This window comes from Bos indicus x Bos taurus, chromosome 5, assembly GCF_003369695.1.
Source record: "Bos indicus x Bos taurus breed Angus x Brahman F1 hybrid chromosome 5, Bos_hybrid_MaternalHap_v2.0, whole genome shotgun sequence".
NCBI classification, from domain to species: domain Eukaryota; kingdom Metazoa; phylum Chordata; class Mammalia; order Artiodactyla; family Bovidae; genus Bos; species Bos indicus x Bos taurus.
This window is the reverse complement of record NC_040080.1, coordinates 103,426,278-103,447,514: the sequence shown is the minus strand read 5'-3', so window position 1 is coordinate 103,447,514 and position 21,237 is coordinate 103,426,278.

The following is a 21,237-nucleotide window of genomic DNA, read 5'->3' as shown; positions in this document are numbered from 1 at the left end:
CACCAGCCTCAGAATCAGAGGAAATAATAGCAAATGAAACAACTGACAAAGGATAAATTTCCAAAATATACAAGCAGCTCATACAACTCAATGCCAGAAAAACAAACAACCCAATCAAAAAGTAGGAAAAAGACCTGGGCAGACATTTCTCCAAAGAAGAGATACAGATGGCTAACAAACATGAAAAGTTGTTCAACATCACTCATAATTAGAAAAATGCAAATCAAAACCAAAATGAGATATCACCTCACAACAAGTGAGAATGGCCATCATCAAAAAGCCTACAAACAATAAATGCTGGAGAGGGTATGGAGAAAAAACACTCTTGCACTGTTGGTGAGAATGTAAATTGATACAGCCACTATGGAAGATGGTATGGAAATTCCTTAAACAACAAGGAATAAAACCACCATATGACACAGCAATCCCACTCCTATGCATATACCCTGAGGAGACCAAAATTGAAAAAGATGCATGTATCCCATTGTTCATTGCAGCACTATTTACAATAGCTAGAACATGGAAGCAACCTAGATGTCCATCAACAGATGAATGGATAAAGAAGTTGTGGTATAAATACACAATGGAATATTACTCAGCCATAAAAAGGAACACATTTGAGTCAGTTCTGATGAGGTGGATGAACCTAGAACCTATTATACAGAGTGAAGTGAGTCAGAAAGAGAAAGATAAATATTGTATTCTAATGCACATACAGAGAAGGCAATGGTAACCCACTCCAGTACTCCTGCCTGGAAAATCCCTTGGATGGAGGAGCCTGGTAGGCTGCAGTCCATGGCATCGCTAAGGGTTGAAAATAACTGAGCGACTTCACTTTCACATTTCACTTTCATGCATTGGAGAAGGAAATGGCAACCCACTCCAGTGTTCTTGCCTAGAAAATCCCAGGGATGGGGGAGCCTGGTGGGCTGCTGTCTATGCGGTCGCACAGAGTAGAACACGTCTGAGGTGACTTAGCAGCAGCAGCAGCAGCAATGGAGAAACATACATATAGAATAGACTTATGGACATGGGCAGGAGAGGGTGAGATGTATGGAAAGAGTAACATGGAAACTTACATTACCATATGTAAAATAGATAGCCAAGGGGAATTTGCTGTATGGTTCAGGAAACTCAACAGGGGCTCTGTATCAACCTAGAGGGGTGGGATGGGGAGGAAGATGGGAGGGAGGTTCAAAAGGAACTGGATATGTGTATACCTATGGCTGATTCATATTAAGGTTTGACAGAAAACAACAAAATTCTATAAAACAATTATACTTCAATAAAAAGTTAACAAGAAAAAAACAGTCATAAAGAAAAATTTTTAAGTGAAATGTTTTCCTTTCATGTTCTTTCTTTCCAAACCTTAGAACCTCAGACATAGAGAATTTTCAAATAATTTTTTAAAGTATCCTTTTACATTTAAAACAATTTTTTATTAATTTTTAACACTGAAAACATTTTGTATTGGTGTATAGCCAACTAACAGTGTTGAGGTTGTTTCAGGTAAACAGCAAGGGACTCAACCATACATATACATGTAACCATTCGCCCCCAAACCTCCCTCCCACCTAGGCTGGCACATAACATTAAGCAGAATTCCATGTGCTACACAAAAGGTCTTTGTTGGATATCCATTTTAAGTAGAGCAGTGTGTACATGACCTTCCTCAAATCCCAAACTATCCCTTCCCTCCAGCAACCATAAGTTTGATTTCTAAGTCTGTGAGTCTCTTTCTGTTTTGTAATAAGTTCATGTGTATCTTGTCTTTTTAGATTCCATACATATGGGGTATTATATGATATTTCTCCTCTGTCTGACTTCACTCAGTATGATATTCTCTAGATCCATCCATGTTGCTGTAAATGGCATTCTTTCATTCTTTTTAATGATTGAGTAATATTCCATTGTATATATGTACCACATCTTCTTTATCCATTCATCTGCTGATGGATATTTAGATTGCTTCTATGTCTTGATTATTGTAAACAGTGCTGCAATGAACATTGGGATGCATGTATCTTTTCAGGTCACGATTTTCTCTGGATATATGTCTATGAGTGGGATTGCAGAGTCATATGGTAGCTCTATTTTTGGTTTTCTAAACAACCCTAATACTGTACTCCATAGTGGCTGTACCAATTTACATTCCTACCAACAGTGCAGGAGGGTTCTCTTCTCTCCAAACCCTCTTCAGCATTTGTTGTTTGTGGATATTTTGATGATAGCCATTCTGACCTATGTGAAGTGATATCTCATTGTAGTTTTAATTAGCATTTCTCTAATAACTCCTTTGGTAAAGAACCCGCCTGCAATACAGGAAACCCCAGGTCAATTCCTGGGTCAGGAAGATCCACTGGAGAAGAGATAGGCTACCCATTCCAGTATTCTTGGGCTTCCCTTGTGGCTCAGTTGGTAAAATAGTATGCCTGCAATGTGGGACACCTGGGTTCAGTCTCTGGGTTGTGAAGACCCTCTGGAGAAGGGAAATGTTAACCCACTCCAGTATTCTGGCCAGAGAATTCCATGAACTGTATAGTCTATGGGGTCACAAAGAGTTGGACACAACTAACTGACTTTCAGTTCATAACTAGCAATGCTGAGCATCTTTTCATGTGTCTATTGACTGACTGTATGTCTTCTTAGGAAAAATGTTTTCTCTGCCCATTTTTTGAGTGGGTTATTTATTTTGAAGCTATTAAGCATCATATAATGTTTGTAAATGTTGGAGACGAATCCCTTATTGGTCATACCATTTGCAAATGTTTTCCCTCAGGCTATGGATTGTCTTTTCATTTTGTTCATTGTTTCCTTTGCTGTGAAAAAGCTTTTGAGTTTAAATTTGTTTATTTTTTATTTTATTTCCATTATTCTTGGAGATGGATTGAAAATGATGTTGCTATGATTTATATCAGAGAGTTATATGTTTTCTCTAAGTGTTTTAGAGTGTCCGGCCTCACATTTAAATCTTTAATCCATTTTGAGTTTCTTTTTGTGTATAGAGTTAAGGATTGGTTTAATTTCATCTTTTCACGTGTGGCTGTCCAGTTTTCCTAGCACCATTTGTTGAAGAAATTGTCTTCCCACACTGAGTAGTCTTGCCTCCTTTGTCATAAATTAATTGACCATTCGGTTCATGGGGTTCTTGAGGCAAGAATATTAAAGTGGTTTGCCATTCTCTTCTCCAGTGGACCACGTTTTGTTAGAACTCTACATCATGATCCGTCTGTCTTGGGTGGCCCTATATGGCATGGCTCATAGTTTCATTGAGTTAGACAAGGCTGTGGTCCATGTAATCAGATTGGTTAGCTTTCTGTGGCTATGGTTTTCAGTCTGTCTGCCCTCTGATGGATAAGGATAAGAGGCTTATGGAAGCTTCCAGATGGGAGAGACTGACTGAGGGGGAAACTGGGTCTTGTTCTGATGGGTGGGGCCATGCCCAGTAAACATTTAATCCAATATTCTGCTGCCAGGAGAAATATCAGTAACCTCAGATATGCAGATTACACCACCCTTATGGCAGAAAGCAAAGAGGAACTAAAGAGACTCTTGATGAAAGTGAAAGAGGAGGGTGAAAAAGTTGGCTTAAAATTCAACATCTGGAAAACTAAGATCGTGGCATCTTGTCCCATCACTTCATGGCAAATAGATGGGGAAACAATGGAAACAGTGACAGACTTTATTTTGGGGGGCTCTGAAATAACTGAATATGGTAACTGCAGACATAAAATTAAAAGACACTTGCTCCTTGGAAGAAAAGTTATGACTAACCTAGACAGCATATTTAAAAGCAGAGACATTACTTTGCCAACAAAGGTCCGTCTAGTCAAAGCTATGGTTTTTCCAGTGGTCATGTATGGATGTGAGAGTAGGAGTATAAGAAGCTGAGCACTGAAGAATTGATGCTGTTGAACTGTGGTGTTGGAGAAGACTCTTGAGAGTCCCTTGGACTGCAAGGAGATCCGATGAGTCAATCCTAAAAGAAATCACTCCTGAATATTCATTGGAAGGACTGATCCTGCAGCTGAAACTTTGGTACTTTGGCCACCTGATGCAAAGAACTGACTCATTTGAAAGGACCCTGATGTTGGGAAAGATTGAAAGGTGGGAGAAGAAGGGGGTGACAGAGGATGAGATGATTGGATGGCATCAGAGACTCAATGAACATGAATTTGAGTAAACTCTGAGAGTTGGTGATGGACAGGGAGGCCTGGCGTGCTGCAGTCCGTGCAATCGCAGAGTTGGACATAACTGAGCAACTGAACTGAATTGATCATAGGTGCATGGCCTGATTTTGGGGTTTTCTATCTGTTCCATTGATCTGTATTTCTATTTTTGTACCAGTACAATATTGTTTTGATGACATTAGCTTTGTGTTATAATCTGAAGTCAGGGAACCTGATTCCTCCAATTCCATTTTTCATTTTCAAGATTGCTTTGGCTCTTTGGAGTCTTTTGTGTGTCCATACAAATTTTAAAATTTTTTATTATAGTTCTGTGAAAAATTCCATTGGTAATTTGATAGGGATTGCATTGAATCTGTAGATTGTCTTGGGTAGTATAGTCATTTTGACAATATTGATTCTTCCAATCTACACAGTATATCTTTCCATCTACTTATGTCATTGATTTCTTTCATCAGCATCTTGTACTATTCAGAGTACATGTCTTTTGTCTCCTTAGGTAGGTTTATTTCTAGGTATTTTATTCTTTGTGATGCAATGATAAATGGAATTGCTTCTTGAATTTCTCTTTCTGATCGTTCATTGTTAGTGTATAGAAATGCAACAGATTTCTGTGTATTAATTTTGTAACCTGAATCTTTACCAAATTCACTGATGAGCTTTACTAGTTTTCTGGTAGCACCTTTAGGATCTTCTATGTATAGTATCATGTCATCTGCAAACAGTGACAGTTTAAACTCTTCTTTCCCAATTTGGATTCACTTTAATTCTTTTTCTTCTCTAATTGCTATAGCTAGGACTTCCAAAACTATGTTGAATAAAAGTGATGAGAGTGGATATTCTCATATTGTTCCTGATCTTAGAGGGAACACTTTCAGCTTTTCATCATTGAGTATGGTGCTACCTATAGTTTTGTAACATATAGCCTTTATTATTTTGAGGTATGTACACTCTATGACCACTTTCTGGAAAGTTTTTTTTTTTTTTTTTAATCATAAATGTGTACTGAATTTTGCCAAAAGACTTTTCTGCAGCTATTGAAATGATTGTATGGTTTTTATTACTAAATTTGTTGATGTGATGTATCACATTGATTGACTTGTGGATGTTGAAAATTTCTTGCATCCCTGGGATGAACCCCACTTCATCGTGGTGTATGATCTTTTTAATGTATTGTAGGATACAGATTGCTAGTATTTTGTTGAGGATTTTTCCATCTATGTTCATTAGTTATATTGGCCTGTCATTTTATTTTTTGGTTGTATTTTCATCTGGTCTTGTTATAAGAGTGATATTAGCCTCATAAAATGAGCTGGGAAGTTTTCCTTCCTCTGTGACTTTTGGAAACATTTTCAGAAGGATAGGTGTTAACACTTCTCTAAATGTTTGATAAAATTTGCTTGTGAAGCCATCAGGTCCTGGGCTTTTGTTTATTGTTTATTGTTTTTTTTTTTTTTTATGTTTGTTGGGAATTGTTGATCATGGTTTCAACTGCAGTGCTTGTGATTGGTGTGTTCACATTTTCTATTTCTTCATGGTTCAGTCCAGGGAGACTGTACCTTTCTAAGAACTTGTCCATTTTTTCCAGTTTGCTCATTTTATTGGCATACAGTTGTTCATAGTAGTCTCTTAGGACCCTCTGTATTTCTGTGAAGTCAGTTGTAATTTCTCTTTTTTCATTTCATATTTTCCTGATTTGAGTCCTCTGTCTTTTTCTTGATTAGTCTGGCTAAAGGTTTATCAATTTTGTTTATCTTTTCAAAGAACCAGCTTTGAGTTTCATTCATCCATGTAATTGTTTTCTGTCTCTGTTTCTTATATTTCTTCTCTGATCTTTATAATTTCTTTTCTTCTACTAACATTAGGTTTTGCTTGTTCTTCTTTCTCTAGTTGTTTTAGGTATAAGGTTAGGTTTTTTACTTGAGATTTTTCTCGTTTCTTGAGATAAACTTGTATTGCTATAAGCTTCCCTCTTAGAACTTCTTTTGCAGTATCCCATAAGTTTTGGACCACTGTGCTTTCATTTTCATTTGTTTCTAGGTATTTCTTTTTTAAATTTCTTCTTTGATTTCTTCAGTGATCCAATGGTTGTTTACTAGCATATTGTTTAGCTGCCACATATTTGTGTTCCTTAATTTTTTTTATTTTTGCTACTTATTTCTAATCTCATAGTATTGTGACCAGAAAAGATATGCTTTCAATTTTCTTAAATTTGCCAAGCATGTGATCGATCATGGAAAATGTTCTGTGAGCACTTGAGAAGAATGTGTAGTCTGCTGCTTTTGGATGGAATGCTCTATAAATATCAATTAAGTCCAACTCATCTAAAATGTCATTTAGCGCCAGCGTTTCCTCATTGACTTTTTGTCTGAATGATCTGTCCATTGATGAAAATGGGATATTAAAGTTCCCCACTATTATTGTGTTACTATTGATTTCTCCCTTTTTGTTTGTTAGTGGTTGCCTTAGAAATGGTATGGACCTAACAGAAGCAGAAGACATTAAGAAGAGATGGCAAGAATACACAGAAGAACTGTACAAAAAAGATCTTCAAGACCCAGATAATCACGATGGTGTGATCACTGATCTGGAGCCAGACATCCTGGAATGCGAAGTCAAGTGGGCCTTAGAAAGCATCACTACGAACAAAGCTAGTGGAGGTGATAGAATTCCAGTTGAGCTATTCCAAATCCTGAAAGATGATGCTGTGAAAGTGCTGCACTCAATATGCCAGCACATTTGGAAAACTCAGCAGTGACCACAGGACTGGAAAAGGTCAGTTTTCATTCTAATCCCAAAGAAAGACAATGCCAAAGAATGCTCAAACTACCTCACAATTGCACTCATCTCACACGCTAGTAAACTAATGCTCAAAATTCTCCAAACCAGGCTTCAGCAATATGTAAACCGTGAACTTCCTGATGTTCAAGCTGGTTTTAGAAAAGACAGAGGAACCAGAGATCAAATTGCCAACATCTGCTGGATCATGGAAAAAGCAAGAGAGTTCCAGAAAACTATCTATTTCTGCTTTATTAACTATGCCAAAGCCTTTGACTATGCGGATCACAAGAAACTGTGGAAAACTCTGAAAGAGATGGGAATACCAGACCACCTGGCCTGCCTCTTGAGAAATTTGTATGGAGGTCAGGAAGCAACAGTTAGAACTGGACATGTAACAAAAGACTGGTTCCAAATAGGGAAAGGAGTATGTCAAGGCTGTATATTGTCACCCTGCTCATTTAACTTATATGCAGAGTACATTATGAGAAACTCTGGACTGGAAGAAACACAAGCTGGAACCAAGATTGCCAGGAGAAATATCAATAAACTCAGATATGCATATGACACCACCCTTATGGCAGAAAGTGAAGAGGAACTCAAAAGCATCTTGAATAAGGTAAAAGTGGAGAGTGCAAAAGTTGGATTAAAGCTCAACATTCAGAAAATGAAGATCATGGCATCCGGTCCCACCACTTCATGGGAAATAGATGGGGAAACTGTGGAAACAGTGTCAGACTTTATTTTTCTGGGCTCCAAAATCACTGCAGATGGTGATTGCAGCCATGAAATTAAAAGACACTTACTCCTTGGAAGGAAAGTTATGACCAACCTAGATAGCATATTCAAAAGCAGAGACATTACTTTGCCAACAAAGTTTCGTCTAGTTAAGGCTATGGTTTTTCTGTGGTCATGTATGGATGTGAGAGTTGGACTGTGAAGAAGGCTGAATGCCGAAGAATTGATTCTTTTGAACTGTGGTGTTGGAGAAGACTCTTGAGAGTCCCTTGGACTGCGAGGAGATCCAAGCAGTCCATTCTGAAAGACATCAGCCCTGGGATTTCTTTGGAGGGAATGATGGTAAAGCTGAAACTCCAGTACTTTGGCCACCTCATGCGAAGAGTTGACTCATTAGAAAAGACTCTGATGCTGGGAGGGATTGGGGGCAAGAGGAGAATGGGATGACAGAGGATGAGATGGCTGGATGGCATCCCTGACTCGATGGACGTGAGTCTGAGTGAACTCCGGGAGTTGGTGATGGACAGGGAGGCCTGGCGTGCTTCGATTCATGGGGTCACAAAGAGTCGGACACAACTGAGCGACTGATCTGATCTGATCTATGTATCAAGGTGCTCCCATGTAGGGTGCATATATATATATATATTTACAATTGTTATATCTTCTTCTTAGGATGAACCCTTGATCATTATGTAATGTCATTATAGTCTTTGTTTTAAAGTCTATTTTGTCTGATAATATTGCTATTCCAGATTCCTTATGATTTCCATTTGCATGAAATACCTTCTCCCATCCTGATTTTCAGCCTGTAATTTTTTGTAGATCTGAGGTGAGCCTCTTGTAGATAACATATATATGGGTATAACCAGCCAGGCTATTATAACCAACCAGGAGCTATTCCACATACAAGGTCAGAAGGGGCGGTGGTGAGAAGATACCCCTCGTCCAAGGTAAGGGGCAGCAGCTGAGCTTTGCTGGGCAGCCGTGAAGAGATAACCCACGTCCAAGGTAAGAGAAACCCAAGTAAGATGGTAGGTGTTGCAAGTGGGTATCAGAGGGCAGAAAACTGAAACCATACTCACAGAAAACTAGTCAATCTAATCACACTAGGACCACAGCCTTGTCTAACTCAATGAAACTAAGCCATGCCCATGGGGCCGCCCAAGACAGGAGGGTCAGGGTGGAGAGGTCTGACAGAATGTGGTCCACTGGAGAGAGCAATGGCAAACCACTTCAGTATTCTTGCCTTGAGAACCCCATGAACAGTATGAAAAGGCAAAATGATAGGATACTGAAAGAGGAACGCCCCAGGTCAGTAGGTGCCCAATATGCTACTGGTGATCAATGGAGAAATAACTCCAGAAGAATGAAGGGATGGAGCCAAAGCAAAAAGAATACCCAGCTGTAGATGTGACTGGTGATAGAAGCAATGTCTGATGCTGTAAAGAGCAATATTGCATAGGAACTTGGAATGTCAGGTCCATGAATCAAGGCAAATGGAAGTGGTCAAACAAGAGATGGCAAGAGTGAACGTCGACATTCTACGAATCAGCGAACTAAAATTGACTGGAATGGGTGATAATTCAGATGACCATTATATCTACTACTGTGGGCAGGAATCCCTCAGAAGAAATGGAGTAGCCATCATGGTCAACAAAAGAGTTCAAAATGCCGTACTTGGATGCAATCTCAAAAACGACAGAATGGTCTCTGTTCGTTTCCAAGGCAAACCATTCAATATCACAGTAATCCAAGTCTATGCCCCAACCATTAACGATGAAGAACCTGCAGTTGAACGGTTCTATGAAGACCTACAAGACCTTTTAGAACTAACACCCAAAAAAGATGTCCTTTTCATTATAGAGGACTAGAATGCAAAAGTAGGAAGTCAAGAAACACCTGGAGTAACAGGCAAATTTGGCCTTGGAAAACAGAATGAAGCAGAGCAAAGACTAATATAGTTTTGCCAAGAAAATGCACTGGTCATAGCAAACACCCTCTTCCAGTAACACAAGAGAAGACTCTATAGATGGACATCACCAGATGGTCAACACCAAAATCATATTGATTATATTCTTTGCAGCCAAAGATGGAGAAGCTCTATACAGTCAGCAAAATCAAGACCGGGACCTGACTGTGGCTCAGACCATGAACTCCTTATTGCCAAATTCAGACTTAAACTCAAGAAAGTAGGGAAAACCACTAGACCATTCAGGTACAACATAAATCAAATCCCTTATGATTATACAGTGGAAGTGAGAAATAGATTTAAGGAACTATATCCGATAGATAGAGTGCCTGATGAACTATGGACTAAGGTTCGAGACATTGTACATGAGACAGGGGTCAAGTCATCTACATGGAAAAGAAATGCATAAAAGCACAATGGCTGTCTGGGGAGGCCTTACAAATAGCTATGAAAAGAAGAGAAGTGAAAAGCAAAGGAAAGATATAAGCATCTGAATGCAGAGTTCCAAAGAAGAGCAAGAAAAGATAAGAAAGTCTTCCTCCGCGATCAATGCAAAGAATTAGAGGAAAACAATAGAATGGGAAAGACTAGAGATCTCTTCAAGAAAATTAGATTTACCAAGGGAACATTTCATGCAAAGATGGGCTAGAAAAAGGACAGAAATGGTATGGACCTAACAGAAGCAAAAGATATTAAGACGAGATGACAAGAATATACAGAAGAACTGTACAAAAAAGATCTTCAAGACCCAGATAAGCACGATGGTGTGATCATTGACCTAGAGCCAGACATCCTGGAATGTGAAGTCAAGTAGGCCTTAGAAAGCATCACTATGAACAAAGCTAGTGGAGGTGATAGAATTCCAGTTGAGCTATTCCAAATCCTGAAAGATGATGCTGTGAAAGTGCTGCACTCACTATGCCAGCACATTTGGAAAACTCAGCAGTGGCCACAGGACTGCAAAAGGTCAGTTTTCATTCCAACCCAAAGACAGGCAATGCCAAAAAATGCTCAAACTACCTCACAATTGCACTCATCTCACACACTAGTAAAGTAATGCTCAAAATTCTCCAAGCCAGGCTTCAGCAATACGTGAATCATGAACTTCCAGAAGTTCAAGCTGGTTTTAGAAAAGGTAGAGGAACCAGAGACCAAATTGCCAACATCTGCTGGATCATGGAAAAAGCAAGAGAGTTCCAGAAACATATCTATTTCTGCTTTATTGACTATGCCAAAGCCTTTGACTGTGTGGATCACAATAAACTGTGGAAAACTCTGAAAGAGATGGGAATACCAGACCACCTGGCCTGCCTCTTGAGAAATTTGTATGCAGGTCAGGAAGCAACAGTTAGAATTGGACATAGAACAACAGACTGGTTCCAAATAGGAAAAGGAGTACATCAAGGCTGTATGCTGTCACCCTGCTTATTTAACTTATATGCAGAGTACATCATGAGAAACACTGGGCTGGAAGAAGCACAAGCTGGAACCAAGATTGCCAGGAGAAATATCAATAAACTCAGATATGCAGATAACATCACCCTTATGGCAGAAAGTGAAGAGGAACAAAAAACCTCCTGATGAAGGTGAAAGAGGAGAGTGAAAAAGTTGGCTTAAAACTCAACATTCAGAAAACGAAGATCATGGCATCTGGTCCCATCACTTCATGGGAAATAAATGGGGAAACAGTGGAAACAGTGTCAGACTTTATTTTTTTGGGCTACAAAATCCCTGCAGATGGTGACTGCAGCCATGAAATTAAAAGACGCTTACTCCTTGGAAGAAAAGTGACGACCAACCTGGATAGCATATTGCAAAGCAGAGACATTACTTTGCCAACAAAGGTCCATGTAGTCAAGGCTATGGCTTTTCCTGTGGTCATGTATGGATGTGAGAGTTGGACTGTGAAGAAAGCTGAGTGCCGAAGAATTGATGCTTTTGAACTGTGGTGTTGGAGAAGACTCTTGAGAGTCCCTTGGACTGCAAGGAGATCCAAGCAGTCCATTCTGAAGGAGATCAGCCCTGAGATTTCTTTGGAAGGAATGTTGCTAAAGCTGAATCTCCAGTACTTTGGCCACCTCATGTGAAGTGTTGACTCATTGGAAAAGTCTCCGATGCTGGGAGGGATTGGGGGCAGAAGGAGAAGGGGATGACAGAGGATGAGATGTCTGGATGGCATCACTGACCCGATGGACATGTGTCTGAGTGGACTCCAGGACTTGGTAATGGACAGAGAGGCCTGGCATGCTGTGATTCATGGGGTCGCAAAGAGTCGGACAGGACTGAGTGACTGAACTGAACCAGGCTATGTGTTTTGGTTGGTGCATTTAATCCATTTACATTTAAGGTAATTGTCTATATAATGATCCTATTAATATTTTGTTAATTGGGGTTGATTTTTGTAGTTCTTTTCCTTCTCTTGTATTTCATGCATAGAGAAGTTCCTTTAGCATTTGTTGTAAAACTGATTTCATGGTGCTAGATTCTCTTAATTTCTGCTTTCTGGAAAACTTTTGATTTTCCCACCAAATCTCAGTGAGAGTTTTGTTGGATAGAGCATTCTTGTAGGTTGTAGATTCTTCCCTTTCATAACTTTACAGGTATCATGCATTCCATTCTGGCTTGTAGAGTTTCTATTATCAGTTGATAAGCTTATGGAATTTCCTTTGTATATATTTGTGTTTTTTTTTTTTTCCCCCTTGTTGCTTCTAATAAGTCTGATTACTATGTGCCTCAGTGTGTTCCTGCTTGGGTTGATCCTGCATGAGCCTCTCTGAACTTTCTGGACTTGCTTGACTATTTCCTTACCCATGTTGGGAATTTTTCAGCTATTATCTCTTCAAATATTTCTCAGGTCTTTTCTCTCTTCTCCTTCTGGGATCACTATAATGTGAATACTGGTGCATTTGCTGTTGTCCCAAAGGTCTCACAGATTGTCTCAATTCTTCTCATTCTTTTTTCTGCATTCTGTTTTGCAGCATTTATTTCCACCATTGTCTTCCAGGTTATTTATCCATTCTTCTGTTTTAGTTATTCTGCTATTGATTCCTTTGAGTGTATTGTTCATCTCTGTTTATTAGTTCTTTAAAATTTCTAGGTCTTTGGTAAACGTTTCTTGCATTTTCTCCCATTCTTTTTCAGAGATCAAGGATCATTTTCTCTATCATTATTCTGAATTTTTTTCTGGGAAGTTACCTATCTCCATTTCATATAGTTGTTTTTCTGGAGATTTATTTTGTTCCTTCATCTGGGCTATTTTTTTTTTTTTTCATTTTGGTTAGCTTTCTACAATTGTGGTATTAGTTCTAGAGGCAGCTTGGATTGGAGTTATTAATTCTTCTATCTGCCCTTTTCTGGATGAGTTTGAGGCTTGTGCAACCTTCTTGATGGGAGGGATTGGCTATGGGAAAAACTGGGTCTTGCTTTGGTGGGCAGAGCTCAGTAAAACTTTAATTCAATTGTCTGCTCCCTGTTAGTTGTTTGGCCTGAGTGACCCACTCCCAGAGTCTACAGGCTCTATGGTAGGGCTATTGATGACCTCCAAGAGGACTTATGCTGAGACATATCTCCAAGGACTCTTGCTGCCAGTTCCTCTGTCCCCATGGTGGGCCAACACATGCCTCTGTAGGAGACCCTCAGACACTTACACACAGGTTTGGCTCAGTCTCCTATGGGATCACTGTTCCTTTCCCCTAGATCCTGGTGGACACAAAATTTTGTTTGTACCCTCCAAGATGGAGTCTGTTTATCTCAGTCTTGTGGAAGTCCTGCAACCAAATCCTGCTAGCCTTCAAAGTAAAATACCTTGGGGATTCCCAGTCCCTTGGCTAGATCCCCAGGCTAAGGAGACTGATGTGGGGTCTAAAACCTTCACAACAGTTTGAGAACTTCTTTGGTATTATTGTTCTCCAGTTTGCAGGTCACCCAACTGGTGGGTATAGAATTTGATTTTATCATGAGTGTGATCTTCCTACTGTTTTGTCATGGCTTCTTTTGTCCTTGGATGTGAGGTATATTTGTTTGGTGGGTTCCAGTATGTTCCTATCGATGGTTGTTCAACAGCTAGTTGTGATTTTGGTGCTCTGGCTGGAGAACTTGAGCACAAGTCCTTCTACCCCCTTTTATATTCTGATTCAAGTATATGCAGCGCAATCTTACTCAAAAAATATCAAGAAAAGTTGAACTTTGGGGTAACCATACATTGCATATAGAAGAAAACTGTAAAAAAAATCAGATCAGATCAGATCATTCACTCAGTCGTGTCTGACTCTTTGCGACCCCATGAATCACAGCACGACAGACCTCCATGTCCATCACCAACTACCGGAGTTCACTGAGACTCAGGTTCATCGAGTCAGTGATGCCATCCAGCCATCTCATCCTCTGTCATCCCCTTCTCCTCTTGCCCCCAATCCTTCCCAGCATCAGAGTCTTTTCCAAAGAGTCAACTCTTCGCATGAAGTGGCCAAAGTACTAGAGATTCAGCTTTAGCAACATTCCTTCCAAAGAAATCCCAGGGCTGATCTCCTTCAGGATGGACTGGTTGGATCTCCTTGCAGTCCAAGGGATTCTCAAGAGTCTTCTCCAACACCACAGTTCAAAAGCATCAATTCTTTGGCACTCAGCCTTCTTCACAGTCCAACTCTCACATCCATACATGACCACAGGAAAAACCATAGCTTTGACTAGACAAACCTTTGTTGGCAAAGTAATGTCTCTGCTTTGAATATGCTATCTAGGTTGGTCATAACTTTCCTTCCAAGGAGTAAGTGTCTTTTAATTTCATGGCTGCACTCACCATCTGCAGTGATTTTGGAGCCCAGAAAAATAAAGTCTGACACTGTTTCCACTGTTTCCCCATTTATTTCCCATGAAGTGATGGGACCAGATGCTATGATCTTCGTTTTCTGAATGTTGAGCTTTAAGCCAAGTTTTTCACTCTCCACTTTCACTTTCATCAAGAGGCTTTTGAGTTCCACTTCACTTTCTGCTATAAGGGTGGTGTCATCTGCATATCTCAGGTTATTGATATTTCTCCCGGCAATCTTGATTCCAGCTTGTGTTTCTTGCAGTCCAGCATTTCTCAGGATGTACTCTGCATATAAGTAAATAAGCAGGGTGACAGTATACAGCCTTGATGTACTCCTTTTCCTATTTGGAACCAGTCTGTTGTTCCATGTCCAGTTCTAACTGTTGCCTCCTCACCTGCATACAGATTCCTCAAGAGGCAGATCAGGTGGTCTGGTATTCCCATCTCTTTCAGAATTTTCCACAGTTTATTGTGATCCACACAGTCAAAGGCTTTGGCATAGTCAATAAAGCAGAAATAGATGCTTTTCTGGAACTCTCCTGCTTTTTCCATGAACCAGTGGATGTTGGCAATTTGATCTCTGGTTCCTCTGCCTTTTCTAAAACCAGCTTGAACATCAGGAAGTTCACGGTTCACATATTGCTGAAGCCTGGCTTGGAGAATTTTGAGCATTACTTTACTAGTGTGTGAGATGAGTTCAATTGTGTGGTAGTTTGAGCATTCTTTGGCATTGCCTGTCTTTGGGATTGGAATGAAAACTGACCTTTTGCAGTCCTGTGGCCACTGCTGAGTTTTCCAAATGTGCTGGCATAGTGAGTGCAGCACTTTCACAGCATCATCTTTCAGGATTTGGAATGGCTCAACTGGAATTCTATCACCTCCACTAGCTTTGTTCATAGTGATGCTTTCTAAGGCCTACTTGACTTCACATTCCAGGATGTCTGGCTCTAGGTCAGTGATCACACCATCGTGCTTATCTGGGTCTTGAAGATCTTTTTTGTACAGTTCTTCTGTGTATTCTTGCCACCTCTTCTTAATATCTTCTGCTTTTGTTAGGTCCATACCATTTCTGTCCTTTATTGATACCATCTTTTCATGAAATATTCCTTTGGTATCCCTGATTTTCTTCAAGAGATCCCTAATTTTTCCCATTCTGTTGTTTTCCTCTATTTCTTTGCATTGATTGGTGAGGAAGGCTTTCTCATCTCTTCTTGCTATTGTTTGGAACTCTGCATTCAGATGTTTATATCTTTCCTTTTCTCCTTTGCTTTTTGCTTCTCTTCTTTTCACAGCCATTTTTAAGGCCTCCCCAGACAGCCATTTTGCTTTTTTGCATTTCTTTTCCATGGGGATGGTCTTGATCCCTGTCTCCTGTACAATGCCACGAACCTCATTCCATAGTTCACCAGGCACTCTATCTATCAGATCTAGGCCCTTAAGTCTATTTCTCACTTTCACTGTATAATCATAAGGAATCGATTTAGGTCATACCTGAATGGTCTAGTGGTTTTCCCTACTTTCTTCAATTTAAGTCTGAATTTGGCAATAAGGAGTTCATGGTCTGAGCCACAGTCAGCTCCTGGTCTTGATTTTGCTGACTGTATAGAGCTTCTCCATCTTTGGCTGCAAAGAATGTAATCAATATGATTTTGGTGTTGACCATCTGGTGATGTCCATGTATAGAGTCTTCTCTTGTGTTCTTGGAAGAGGGTGTTTGTTATGAGCAGTGCATTTTCTTGGCAAAACTCTATTAGTCTTTGCCCTACTTCATTCCGTTTTCCAAGGCCAAATTTGCCTGTTACTCCAGGTGTTTCTTGACTTCCTACTTTTGCATTCCATTTCCCTACAATGAAAAGGATATCTTTTTTGGGTGTTAGTCCTAAAGGGTCTTGTAGGTCTTCATAGAAGCGTTCAACTTCAGGTTCTTCATCGTTACTGGTTGGGGCATAGATTTGGATTACTGTGATATTGAATGGTTTGCCTTGGAAACGTAAAAAAAAAATTATTTTTATTTTCATCTCATTTTAATAGCTTGGTAATTCATTTGAAAAACTTTATAGTCTTTGGCGTTCTAGCTTCCATTTGTTTCATGGAGATGCTACTTCTACTTTAGTGCTATGTTACTAGAAAAATATTTATGATTCAAGTAAATATCTCATAAATAGTTTTATATAAATTACCCTAATGGATATTTTATAAAAATATGCAGTCTTATATTTAGTATAAGAGTACATCCAGCAAGTTCTAGTATGTCTTTGGCTTTCAAGATTTTATAAAAATCAGTAAATAAAATAATGGGGAAAATATTTTTATACTTTTTGAATACTATAGTGGTTATTAAACAACCATAATGCAAGACTCGAGTACTCTGAATGAAGAATATAATATATCACTATGGAAAATTATGGCAAATTAATCATGTAGTAAAATATTTTTCAATAAAGAATAATTTTTTTTTATTCTTGTAGTTCTTAACAGTATAAGCTCATAAATTGGGCCTTATTAACTGTAAAATGATCTTTTGATTTCCTTTAATAATAGAAATCCATTTTAGTATAAATATCACATGTATATTAAAAAGATGTATGAAAATACTTAACAGTATTTCTAACTGTAATTGTTTAGTGACACTTTATTAGAACCTACTAACTTTCGATTGAAGTATGTTTGTTATCAGATTTTTATCCACAGTAAAAGAAAATTACATTTCCAATTTAAAAAGATAATTTTTCATTGAATAAATACCAAACTATATCAGTAAATATGAAAAAAAAAATCGAATTACTTTGTAGGAATAATGAATATATAACACTATTTTGAAAAGTAGAAGAAGAAGCTCTCACTTTTTAAGAAGTCAATTTTTATTCCCTGTAGAAAAGTCTAAGTGAATAGAGCACTTGTGGTTTATCGATTAGCTATTCTGGTTATTCTTTCCAAATATATCTAGTATCTGCAAAGGTACTGTTGCCTTAGAAATCCCATGAAAGTGTGGCATTTTATAGCCTCCATCCTTCCCATGAAGTTAGGTATTAGTTTGTGACCAATTTCATTTCCTATTTAAAATGTGAGAAGGGATACACCACAGTCAATTTTGGACTGTACTCGCTCTCGCACAATCCTCCATTTTCTGTCTTGGCTCCTCTGCTGATACATCTTGGACCATGTGAAAGGAGATCTGCAGAACAGAAAGAACAGATAGAGAGGATATGCTTTCTAATGGTAACCATATGATATTGAATAAATACAGACAGTTGAATAATCAATTTTCAGTGTTAATTCACTGAGAATTTGATCTTTTAATACAACAACCAGCATTATGTATCCAAAGTCTATGTAACCTCATTGTTATTCAGTCACCTAGTCATGTCTGACTCTTTGTGACCCCTTGGTCTGCAGCATGCCAGCTTCCCTGCCCTTTACCATCTCCTGAAGCTTATTCAAACTCATGTCCATTGAGTCAGTGATGCCATCCAACCATCTAGTCCTCTGTTGTTACCTTCTTCTCCTGCCTTGTATCTTTTCCAGCATCAGGATCCTTTCCAATGAGTCGGCGCTTTGCATCAGGTGAGCAAAATATTGGCACTTCAGTTTCAGCGTCAGTACTTCCAATGAATATTCAGGGTTGATTTCCTTTAGGATTGACTGGTTGGATCTCCTTGCCATCCAAGAGACTATCAAGAATCATCTCCAACACCAAAGTTGGAAAGCATCAGTTCTCCAGTGCCCAGCCTTCTTTATGGTTCAACTCTCATATCCATACATAACTACGGGAAAAACCATACCTTTGACTATATGGACCTATGTCATCAAAGTAATGTCTCTACTTTATAATATGCTGTATAGGTTTGCCATCTAGGTTTGCTGTCTAGGTTTGCTTTTCTTCCAAGGAGCAAGTGTCTTGTAATTTCATGGCTGCAGTCACCATCTACAGTGATTTGGGAGCCCCCCCAAAATAAAAATCTGCCACTATTTCCATCGTTTTCCCATCTATTTGCCATAAAGTGATGGGAAAAGATGCCATGATCTTTGTTTTTTGAATGTTAAGTTTTAAGCCAACTTTTTCACTCTCCTCTTTCACTTTCATCTAGAAACTCTTTAGTTCCTCTTCACTTTCTGCCATAAGGGTGGTGTAATCTGCATATATGAGGTGATTGATATATCTCCTGGTGATCTTGATTCAAGCTTATGATTCAGCCAGCCCCCCTTTCCCATGATGTACTCTGCATACAAATTAAATAAACATGGTGGCATTATACAGCCTTGAAATACTCCTCTCCCAATTTTGAACCAATCTGTTCTTCCATGTCCAGTTCTAACTATTGCTTCTTGACCTGCTTACAAATTTCTCAGGAGACAGGTAAGGTGGTCTGGTATTCCCATCTTTTGAAGAATTTTCCATAGTTTGTTGTGATCCACACAGTCAAAGGCTTTGGTGTAGTCAATAAAGCAGAAGTAGATATTTCTCTGAGACTCTCTTGCTTTTCGATGATCCAATAGATGTTGGCAATTTGCTCTCTGGTTTCTTTGCCTTTTCTAAATCCAGCTTGAGCATCTGGAAGTTCTCAGTTCACATACAGTTGAAGCCTTGCTTGGAGAATTTTGAGCATTACTTGCTAGTGTGTGAGATGAGTGCAATTGTGTGGTAGTTTGAGCATTCTTTGACATTGCCTTTCTTTGGGATTGGAATGAAAACTGACCTTTTCCAGTCCTGTGGCCACTGCTGAGTTCTCCAAATTTGCTGACATATTGAGTGCAGCACTTTCACAGCATCATCTTTTAGGATTTAAAATAAATCAGCTGGAATTCCATCACCTCTACTACCTATGATATTTTAAGGAAAGTTTAATGAATATAAACATTTAGAAGTCATTTTAAGGATGATATAAAGAGCAAATATAAAACATCCTCTTTTTTCATAATTTTAATAAATGAATTAAATCATGATATGAAGTCTTAGAAACACTTTCAATATATTTTCAATTTAGCATCATTAATAATGAAGAATTAGGATTATTTTGTATACTTGAATGCTATTTTTAGCCTGCAAATTTACCTAATCATAGATGAGTCTTCAACCAATTCAAAGGTAATTTATACTAAGTTACCATTGATAGCGCCTTCAATTTAAGAAATTATGGTTTAGGGAATTACATAATTTGGGTTTTTTGCATGAGAAATAATAAGCTTACCATGTATTGTATGTGTAGAAATGAATCTGGGATAGATGAAAACAATGGTTTTAATGGCAGCCTTTTAAGTAGGTTTTTTTTTTTTTTTTTAGTAGAATTTTAAATGTGATATTTTAGTTCAAATAATGATATATTTTTCTGTTTTGTAATATAACTTTGTTCATAGAGAAAAACTCATTACACTTTTGTATGTACTTCAGGGCATAATGTTATCAATATTCTTTAAGCACAGTGTAATCTACTCAGCCACTAATACATAGTCATAATACTCAGCATGTCTGATATATATAATGCTGTTCAGTATATATTATTTTATAAATATCATTTATATAATCTTGTTTATAAAGGCTTATCAAAGTAACTAAGTAACAAAGTAAGAGTAACTAATAGATATATATCCTCATCCAGCCTTGTAGTGAGTAGGCCAAATCATACTTGTGTCTTAATTAGATAGAGAAAGGGACAGAATGTTCTCAATTTAAAGACTGTACTCTCCATGGTGGGGAGAAAGATCTTGCACCAGGCAATTAGGCATATTCCCATTGCTGCAATGGCTCAAAAAATTGATCTCAGGCACTAGTAAAATGAAAGTTCTTCAACATAAACATTGGTTATGGGTGATGCAGAGAATAAAAGCTACATAATGTCCATATTTATCTTCCAAAAAGTTCTGTAGTTTTTCTACAATACAGAGAAATTATTTTTTTTTAATCTTTTGTTTTCACACTTTACTATGAGTATGAAGTCTAATTATAATATTGTCTCTTTTTCTATTTGAATGTGTCAGTTTTCATATTATGACTTTCACACCTGTACTAGCTAAGATTAAACAATCATGTCATCTGAGACCACCCATCAACTAAACTGTGAAAATTAATTTCAATTTCACCTAAACTCAACCCCATGCTGCTTTTCTATTACTCCCATACCAGGATATATGTGATTTTCACTTACCAAATGGCTTATTTATTATTGAAGACAACATTCTAAAGAGTTGTGGTGACAAACTCTATCTCATATTTCTATATAGCTTTAATAAACATATTTTATGTTTGAAGGAAGAATATTATAAAATTTTCATATTTCTTTGATGTATTTAACTGAAAACTTCCAAAGAAATTTTATCTTAAACTCTAAAAGTTATTAATACTAGCTGGCATTGTGTATAGTAATATTATAAAGTAAATATTATTTTTAGGAAGATTTTTAAAATAAATGAAGCAAAAACTAACAAAACTAAAAGAAGAAGCTTAGAGAATCTACAATCACAGTTGGAGATTTAATAATGCTGTCTTCAGATATTGATAGAACAAAACCAGACTGATAGTACCAGGAAACTACAGCTCATTACGTGTGTGTTTGTGTACATGCTCATGTGTATATAAATATGTCTGTAAAATATTTCATAAAATAGTATTTAGAACCCACCAGTATAGAAAATTACATCATAACCAAGTAGAATTTATTCCTGGAATTCAAGATTGTTTTAACTTTGAAAACCAATCAGTAAAGTACATTATGTTAATAAATGCAATCATTTATTTACAAAAGCAATCATTTCACTAA